Genomic DNA, 9,605 nt, shown 5'->3' on the forward strand with positions numbered 1-9,605 from the left:
TGTCATTACTCTTTATGCTCCATACTTAAAATTAGTGCTAAAAGTTCAATGCTAGAATAAGCCAAAAGCAGAGGATACTGTCACTTTGCCAAGCAAATCTTCCTATGTGTACTCAAACATCTGAAGCCACAGGCAAATATTTGAGGCCTTTTCTCTACTGACTTGAAAAGGGGAAACACTGTGGCCATTTTCAAAATTTTAAAAATGTTATACACTTTCATTTATGCTTTCTTTAAAGTTAACATCTCCTTTTACATTCACTGGATATCATTTACTATGTTGTTTTTCATGAACAAAAGGCATTTCATAGCTAATGAATTAAACTTCTTGAATGCCCACATTACAGGAAGGAGACCGTACTTAAATTGAGCTGGTGAAGCAGAAGTCCTAGAAAGCCAGTGGTAGGGTAGAGCCAGGTCTTCAAAGTGTCTAATTCCTTTTTCTTAAATTTTAAGCACAAGAAATGAGAGAAAAAAGAATCAGCACCAGATGCTGAAAGCATCACATAAAACAACACAAGGGACAGCCTTTTTTTGCATGCACACATTGCGGCAAGGACTGTTGGTGCTACATTGGACTTTTAGGCCACACAGGCGCTTTTAGTTGAAATTAATCATCAGTTCTGACTTCTTCAAATCGAAGCACAAGTCCTTAATCATCTCTAGCAGCCTTTCCAAGTGTGTAGGACTTGCCACTAGTCAACACACACAATCACACAATTTAGAGAAATGCTCCAGAGATGGTCAAACATTCCATTTCCACTGAGTACAGAGTTCATAGCCTTGATAAATGTGCCTTACTACATCTTGTCATTTTAACCAAATTTTAGTGACTCTAAAAAGATGCTTCACTCAGGTGCCCTGCAATAATTTATAATGCCCTTATTCTTTTTTGATAGTTTCTGTCTGTCTCCAAGGTGGCTCCAGGTGTTAAGTTCCTTTTTTACTAGCTCAGCAACCTTGGAACTGCTGGAACTGCTTTTGTCTCCTAAAGCAAATACACTTTTATATTGTGTCACTTTCTGCAGTAAAGAAAATGTGATTTCTCTCACTTCTTTAAGAGGGCTTCTACAAGTACCAGAGTGCCGCCTTTGCTTGAATAGAGAGATTTAGGTTGCAGGCTAAAAAATGATTTATATTGGCTCCTCTTGTTCTTGTGTGTCCTTTTTCTTTTTTATCTTTATCTTTTAAATCAAGCAGTGCAATTGCTTTACCCCTTCTGGCACCCCGGTCTATTTTTTTCTTGTATGGGAATGTATGTACCTTTCTATATGGCATTGATTTTCATTTTTATTTAATATTTGTTGAAAAAGAGTATGGATTGTCCTGGGAATGAATTGATACATTTTCAATGTTTCATGATATCGTAGATGTCCGGTGGCATTGGGTAATGGCATGTGACTTTTCAGTTTTGAGTTATTCTGACTTTATTTCTCTTTTGGAGGCAGGAATGCAGCTAAATCAAACTTGAATATATGCTTGATGTTGTGCCCTTGGAAGTTCATTTCTATCTGAAGCCCACGCATTGTGTTTTCCTTTAGTTTGGTACATCAGCTTCTCAGATATGCAACTACTGTATGTGGTCCAAGTTTGTATCCATGGCAGCAATGTCTGCCCTAGTTTTATTTGACTTTTCATTTAATTCTTCTAAAAGGGCATTCATTCCTTTGTGGAGCAGCTAATGAAGCAATAGCGTCAGAGTTCTGATTTTGGTCTGCCAAGATTGGAATTTTGCCAGGCTGGAGGACACATGACCTTGAAGAGCAAAAGTCCTGTTGAGTACAACTTATTTTTAGATTATCCTCAAACATCATTCCAAAATATTAAACCTTTGCTGGAATCCAAAATAGAAATGACTCCATAGATTTTTATTGAATTATATCCTCTTCATATTAGAACAAGCTCTTCCCTGCCCTACTCATTTGCCCTTGTTCATATTCACTGTTTGAGAAGATGTAGCTTTCTGAATTGCTGTTAGGTCAAGTTCAATAAACTAATGAGAAGATAATTATTTAATTTAAAAATATGCTTTATGAGCATTTTATAAATTCCAAATGACCTTGACTACCCACTGATAATTTAAAAGTATACTTAAAAGATTTGAACAATCAGACTCTTTCTTTCTTCCTGACCCCCACAGACTAACACAAATCTTCAAGGATAATTCATATGTTCATTGGGAAAAGAGAATATGTGGGGAGAATATAACTTTGCTTCTATATTTCAATAAGGTATAGATTTGTTTTGTTTATCCCAGTTTTATTCTGTTAACGCAGTATCATGGTTTTGCTACTTCTGTTGCTTATAACAATAATGGTTTTTGTTAAGTGCTTACAATAGCCAAGCACTGGAGAAATGAATCATGCACATATGTACACAAGGTCCTGGGATAGCTGCAAGATAATCATGTCCCACATGAGACTCACAGTCCAAGAAGGGAGAAAAGAGAAAAACACATATTGAATCCCCCTTTTGCATATGAAGCAATTGAGTTCCAGAGAAGTTAAGTGGCTCACCCAAGGTCACACAGCCCAAGGAACATGGCAGAGCTGGGATTAGAACCCAGATCCACTGACACCAAGTCCCAAGCTCTTTTCACTAAGCCACACTGCTTATTCATGCTGCTTTACCTCACTCTCCACTCCTTGCCTTTCTTCAATCCTCTTCCTCTCCTCATTCATTCAATCATATTTATTAAGTGCTTACTGTGTGCAGAGCACTATACTAAGCGCTTGTTTATGTTTCTCATGTTTCTCAGTTCTCCTCATGTTTCTCAGTTCCTCTAAAGGCTCTGTCTCTTGGAGTGACCTACTGTAGGCAATTGAAGGTGCCTCATTTAACACCTATATCAGTCTGTGGAATAGTTCACCTGCTATAGCTCAGGTGCCACTCCATCTTTACATTAATTATCCCTTATTTAATGTCATTTTTCTGATTCCCCGCTCCTTTCCAGTCCCTTTAAGTAACTTTAATGAACTTTCATTTTGCTGGGAGTTTGGGCTCTACATCTGAAGTGAAGAGAGGTTGACATCTAGACAAGGGTTGGTTTCTTGTAGAATCATCAGTACTTAGAAACTATTTAATGAGAAATCTTAATTCTCTACAGGACTACAAGAATTTGGCCAGCCCAATGCATGGAAAAAATTACTGTTTCATTTTTAAAGCATTATATTTTCCTCCATGCACACACAGTGTAACACAATGATATCCTACCCAGTATTTTGTAGAAGTCCATTTAATAATAATAATAATCACATTTGTTAAGTGCTTACTACGTGCAAAACACTGTTCTAGTTAGAGAGGGTTTTTCTATGCCCACTACTGGTCTGCCCTGACAACTGCCATGGAGCTGCCCTTGTGGCCACCCTCCCATCTCTAAACTTCCATGAATTACATTTCCAAGGCAGCATAGTTCCAAGCCCTGACTTACGCTTCTTAAATGGCTCACTTCCAGCATGGCTCAGTGTAAAGAGCATGGGCTTTGGAGTCAGAGGTCATGGGTTCGAATTCCAGCTCCATCACAAGTCTGCTGTGTGAACTTGGGCAAGTCACTTAACTTCTCTGAGCCTCAGTTACCTCATCTGTAAAAATGGGGATGAAGACTGTGAGCCCCATGTGGGGCAACTTGATCACATTGTATCCCCCCCATGCTTAGAACAGTGCTTTGCACATAGTAAGCGCTTAACAAATGCCATCATTATTATTATTATTATTATTCCATCCTGTACTATCTGTTACTAGTGGCTCAGGGGGCCACTGGGCACATTCTGTGCTAGCTGCATAATAATCACAGCAAAATACCCACACTTACAATCTGGTCACCTCTGGAAAGGCTCACAGAGAAGGTTCATACATACTAGCATCAAAACAAAGATGTCTCAAGGAAAGCATCCCTATATATTATCAACACAAAGGAAGGAATTAGAACTGTTTGCCTCAACAGGAGAGGAATTTCCTTTGAGATTCCTCTGAGATTCCCTGAAGGAATTTCATTTTAGAAGATATTACCTCATGTTCCTGCATAACTATCAGCAAAAGAAAGGAGAAAATTGCTCATGGTGAAGGACTCTTTGTTGGACTGGAAACTAAGTTGAGGAATCCGAGAAGCTTTTGGGAGTTTGGATTTCTTTGACTATGAAAGGCATAGATCTTTGTTGTAAAGGTGTGCATCTACCAGATTGTGCTGGGATGGTACTCCCTGGCATAGGGGACTAGTGGATTGTTTTAATAAAATGGGTCTGTCCTAAACCATGTTCCTATTGTGTGGTTAATCCTGGACTTCTCCTCTGGGCCCTCCATTTCAGCTGCTTCAGCTTAGGACTTTCTTTCTTGAACTCCTAGCCTCTGCAGGGCTAAGTATGTATATATGTTTGTACATATTTATTACTCTATTTATTATTTATTTTACTTGTACCTATCTATTCTATTTATTTCATTTTTTCAGTATGTTTGGTTTTGTTCTCTGTCTCCCCCTTCTAGACTGTGAGCCCACTGTTGGGTAGGGACTGTCTCTATATGTTGCCAGCTTGTACTTCCCAAGCACTTAGTACAGTGCTCTGCACACAGTAAGCGCTCAATAAATACAATTGATTGATTGATTACAGGGCCTTCCAGTTGCTTCCTTCTGGTTGCCCCTGAGGGGAGGCTCTTTAGAAGCAGGTGTGATGGGATATTTGCTTCTTCTCTTGCTCCTCTCTTCATCTGGTGCCTGGAGAGAGGTTATGCTGAAAGCCATACTCTCTCTAAAAGATCTCTATGTGGGTGAGTAATTTAATATATTGTTCAATTTATAGCTCTTGTAGGTGGTGCTTAGTCAAAACACTAGGCTTCTTGGGGATAGTTGCTAATTTTTCTCTTTTCTGTTAATGTCTGTACTCTGAATTAAATTCCTATATGAGTGTGAATATTGACTCCTCTATAGGATGCAGACCAAGGCAATTAATACTTGCCCTGAGCCATTCACAGTGCCTTCCAGACATCTGTTTCACAGGGTATTACTCTAAGGGATGGCAGGTCCAGCCATTGGCAGGTCCTGGACTCATAGTGCAGCAGAGTGTACTGAAGGAGCACAAGCCTAGGAATCAAGAGACCTGAGCTCTAAACACGCTGGCTCTTGGCTTGTTTGTTTTTAGTCCATAAAAGCTGCGTGTACTCACAATCTTCTCTTCCATTTCTATTCCTTTATTTTCTTCTTCATCTGTGAATGACGCTGGTATTTCTGAGTCTTTGGTTCCAACCTCAACAGACGTTAACTGTGATTTGAGGACACTGGCCACTACCACTTGATAACTGTGCTTCCAAGCTTGATAAATTACAATCAAAGGGTCAGTCTCCAATTTAAAGGATATTAATATTAATAACAATAACAATAATAATAATAATAATAATAATAATAATAATGACATTTATTAAGTGCTTACTATGTGCAAAGCAATGTTCTAAATGCTGGGGAGGTTACAAGGTGATCAGGTCGTCCCACGGGGGTCTCACAGTCTTCCTCACCATCCCTCATTCTCTCCTGTCCCGCCGTCGACCCCCGTCCCACGTCATCCCCCTGGCCTGGAATGCCCTCCCTCTGCCCATCCACCAAGCTAGCTCTCTTCCTCCCTTCAAGGCCCTACTGAGAGCTCACCTCCTCCAGGAGGCCTTCCCGGACTGAGCCCCCTCCTTCCTCTCCCCCTCATCCCCCTCTCCATCCCCCCGTCGTACCTCCTTCCCTTCCCCACAGCACCTGTATATATGCATATATGTTTGTACATATTTATTCCTCCATTTTTATTTATTTATTTTACTTGTACATATCTATTCTATTTATTTTATTTTATTAAGATGTTTGGTTTTGTTGTCTGTCTCCCCTTTCTAGACTGTGAGCCCACTGTTGGGTAGGGACTGTCTCTATATGTTGCCAACTTGTACTTCCCAAGCGCTTAGTACAGTGCTCTGCACACAGTAAGAGCTCAATAAATACAATTGATTGATTGATTGATTACAGATGAGGGAACTGAGGCACAGAGAAGTTAAGTGACTTGCCCAAAGTCACACAGCTGACAATTGGCAGAGCCAGGATCTGAACCCATGGCCTCTGACTCCAAAGCCCCTGCTCTTTCCACTGAGCCATGCTGCTTCTCTAAATTCTAAATTTCAAATGCATTGGAATCAAATGATCATATTTTTTGAGCACTTACTGTGTGCAGGCCACTGTTCTAAGCACTTGGGAACGTTCAGTAAAAAGTTGATAGACATATTCACTGCCCACAATAAGCCTACAGTCTATAGGGGGAAACAAACTTTAATATACATAAATTATGTATACATACATAAGTATATTCATAGAGTTTTCTTGGTAAAAAAAATACCAACAATAATGGAAGAGTCATTAGCAAGGTTATAGATTATGTCAGAGGATAGGACATTCTGCAGAAAATTTGTCCATAAAGGCACTATGAATTGAAAATGACTTGACAGCATTTGATATATATATATACATTAGTGCTGTGGGACTAAGGGAGGGACGAATGAAGGTTGCAAGTACTAGAGTGAGGGTGATGCAGATGGGAGTAGGAGGATAGAATGAATGAATGAATGATAGGAAAGAAGGGTTTAGTCAGGGTGCCTCTTGGAGAAGATGTGCTTCTAATAGGGTTTTGAATGTGGCAAGCATGATAGTCTGTTGACTATGAAGAGGGAGGACATTCCAGGCCAGAGGCAAGATGTAAGTGAGAGGTTGTGATGAGACAGATGAGATTGAGGTTCACTGAGTATGTTGGTATAAGAGGAGTGATGTGTGCAGGCTGGGTTGTAGAAGGAGAGCAGGGAGGTATGATGGGAGGTTGTTGTAAGGCTGTTGTAAGGATGTAAGGTTGTTGGGTGCTTCATAATCATTGGCAAGGAATTTCTGTTTGACGTGGGGGAGCATGGGAATTTCTTGAGGAGTGGGGAAACCGCTGTAAGTTCTTGAGGAGTAGGGAAACATGGACTTGAAGTTTGGGAGGAAAATGATCCAAACAGAAGGGTGAAGAATGGACTTGAGTGGGTATAGATGGGCCAGGGAGGTCAACAAGGAGGCTGATACAGCAATCAAGGCAAAATAGCATAAGTGATTCAATTAATGTGGTCGTAGCAATTTGGATGGAGAGGAAAGGACAGATTTTAGCAATGTTGTGAAGGTTGAACCAACAAGATTTGATAACAGATTGAGTATGTGGGTTGAATGAGAGAGATGAGTCAAGGATAATGCCAAGTTTATGGTTTTGTTTTCACAGAGAGGATGGTGTTTTTAACTGCCGCTATAAGAAAGTCAGGGAAAGGACAGAGTTTGGGAGGGAAGATAAGGAAATCTGTTTTGAACATGTTAAGCTGAAGAAGCGGCAAGAAATCCATATCCTGAAGCAGAAGAAAATATGAGACTGCAGAGAAAGAGAGAGATCAGGGCTGGAGATGTAAATTGGGAATCATCCACATAGAGATGGTAGCTGAATCCTTGGGAGTGACTTTTAGCTTGTTATGAGCAGGGAATGTATCTGTTTATTGTTATATTGTACTCTCTCAAGTGCTTAATGCAGTGCTCTGCACACAGTAAGCACTCAGTAAGTTCTATTGAATGAATGAATGAAGTAAATGAATTGTCCAAGGGAGTGGGTGTAGATAGAGAATAAAATAGGACCTGCACTGAGCTTTACAGGACTCTTAGAGCTAGGGGATGGGAAGCAGAGGAGGAGCTCATGAATTAGCCAGAGGATGAGTGGCAGTGAGATAGGAGAACCATGAGAGTACAATATCAAGTATCAATAATGTTTCCACCACCCACCAGCTCTGTTTGTCCACTCACTCAGCAAACTGCACCGTAATGGCCCTCCAGTGAACCACAATCCACCTAAGGAATACCATTGCTTGATTGCTATGCCTGTATCCCCAAAACACATTGCTTTCTTTGAGTGGTACCTTAGGGGATATGAGTGATGACTCTTGTGGATATGCTTTCCAGGACCCACATAGAAGCACACTGCGCATGGAAGGAAGTTATCAACAATACTTTTTATTTAGCTCTTCCTATGTGCTGTCCTATACTAAGCACACAGTAAGCGCCCAATAAATATGATTGAATGAACGAATGTGCAAACCACTGTGTTAAATAGAAAGGTGAATACATCATTTCAGAAACAGACTGCTCACTTGCAGCACAGCACAGGTTTTCTCTTTTTCAATTCTCAAAGAGTTCATTCCTTCTCTCAGTCTTTTATGTTTTTGCCTTTATTGCTGCGTAGATTGCAAAACTGCAGATATTGTACAGATGCAGCTTTGTCAAAGTGCAGTTTTATTAAACCTTATCTCGCTCCCTCCTACCTCACCTCCCTTCTCTCCTTCTACAGTGCAGCCTGCACCCTCTGCTCCTCTGCCACTAACCTCCTCACAGTACCTCATTCTCACCTGTCCTGCTGTCGAACCCCAATCTACGTCCTGCCCCTGGCCTGGAATGCCCTCCCTCCCCACATCTGCCAAGCTAGTTTTCTTCCTCCCTTCAAAGCCCTACTAAGAGCTCACCTCCTCCAGGAGGCCTTCCCAGACTAAGCCCCGTTTTTCCTCTCATTCATTCATTCAATCATATTTATTGAGCGCTTACTGTGTGCTGAGCACTGTACTAAGCACTTGGGAAGTACAGGTTGGCAACATATAGAGACGGTCCCTACACAACAGCGGGCTCACAGTCCGCTGTGGTTGTGTTGAGAGAGGGCATTCCAGGACAGGGGGAGGACGTGGGCCCAGGCGAGAATGAGACACAGTAAAGAGGTTAGTGGCAGAGGAGCGGAGCTGTAGAAGGAGAGAAGGGAGGTGAGGTAGGAGGGGGCAAGGTGATGGAGAGCCTTGCAGCCCAGAGCGAGGAGTTTTTGCTTGACAGGCAACCACTGGAGATTTTTGAGGAGGGGAGTGACATGCCCAGAGCATTTCTGTATAGAGATAATCCAGGTAGCAGAGTGAAGTATAGGCTGAAGTGGGGAGAGACAGGAGGATGGGAGATCAGAGAGGAGGCTGATGCAGTAATCCAGTCAAGATAGGATGAGAGGTTGAACCAGCAAGGTAGTGGTTTGGATGAAGAGGAAAGGGTGAATCTTGGTGATGTTGTGGAGGTGAGACTGGCAGGTTTTCATGATGGATTGAATGTGTCGAGTGAATGAGAGAGCGGAGTTGAGGATGACACCAATGTTGCAGGCTTTGAGACAGGAAGGATGGTAGTGCCATCTACAGTAATGGGAAAGTCAGGGAGAGGGCAGGGTTTGGGAGGGAAGATAAAGAGTTCAGTCTTGGACATATTGAGTTTTAGATAGCAGGCAGACGTCCAGAAGGAGATGTCCTGAAGGCAGGAGGAGATATGAGCCTGGAGGGAGGGAGAGAGTGCAGAGGCGGAGATGTAGATTTGGGTGTCATCAGCATAGAGATGATAGTTGAAGCCATGAGGCCAAATGGGTTCACCAAGGGAACATGTGTGTTGAATGACAGAGAGGAGTCAAGGATAAGGCCAGTAGTTATGGGCTTGTGAAGGATGGTGCTGCCACCTATAGTGATGGGAAAGTCAGGGGTAGGACAGGGTTTGGGTTTAAAGAAAAGGAG

This window comes from Tachyglossus aculeatus, chromosome 2 (assembly GCF_015852505.1).
Source record: "Tachyglossus aculeatus isolate mTacAcu1 chromosome 2, mTacAcu1.pri, whole genome shotgun sequence".
Taxonomy (NCBI): domain Eukaryota; kingdom Metazoa; phylum Chordata; class Mammalia; order Monotremata; family Tachyglossidae; genus Tachyglossus; species Tachyglossus aculeatus.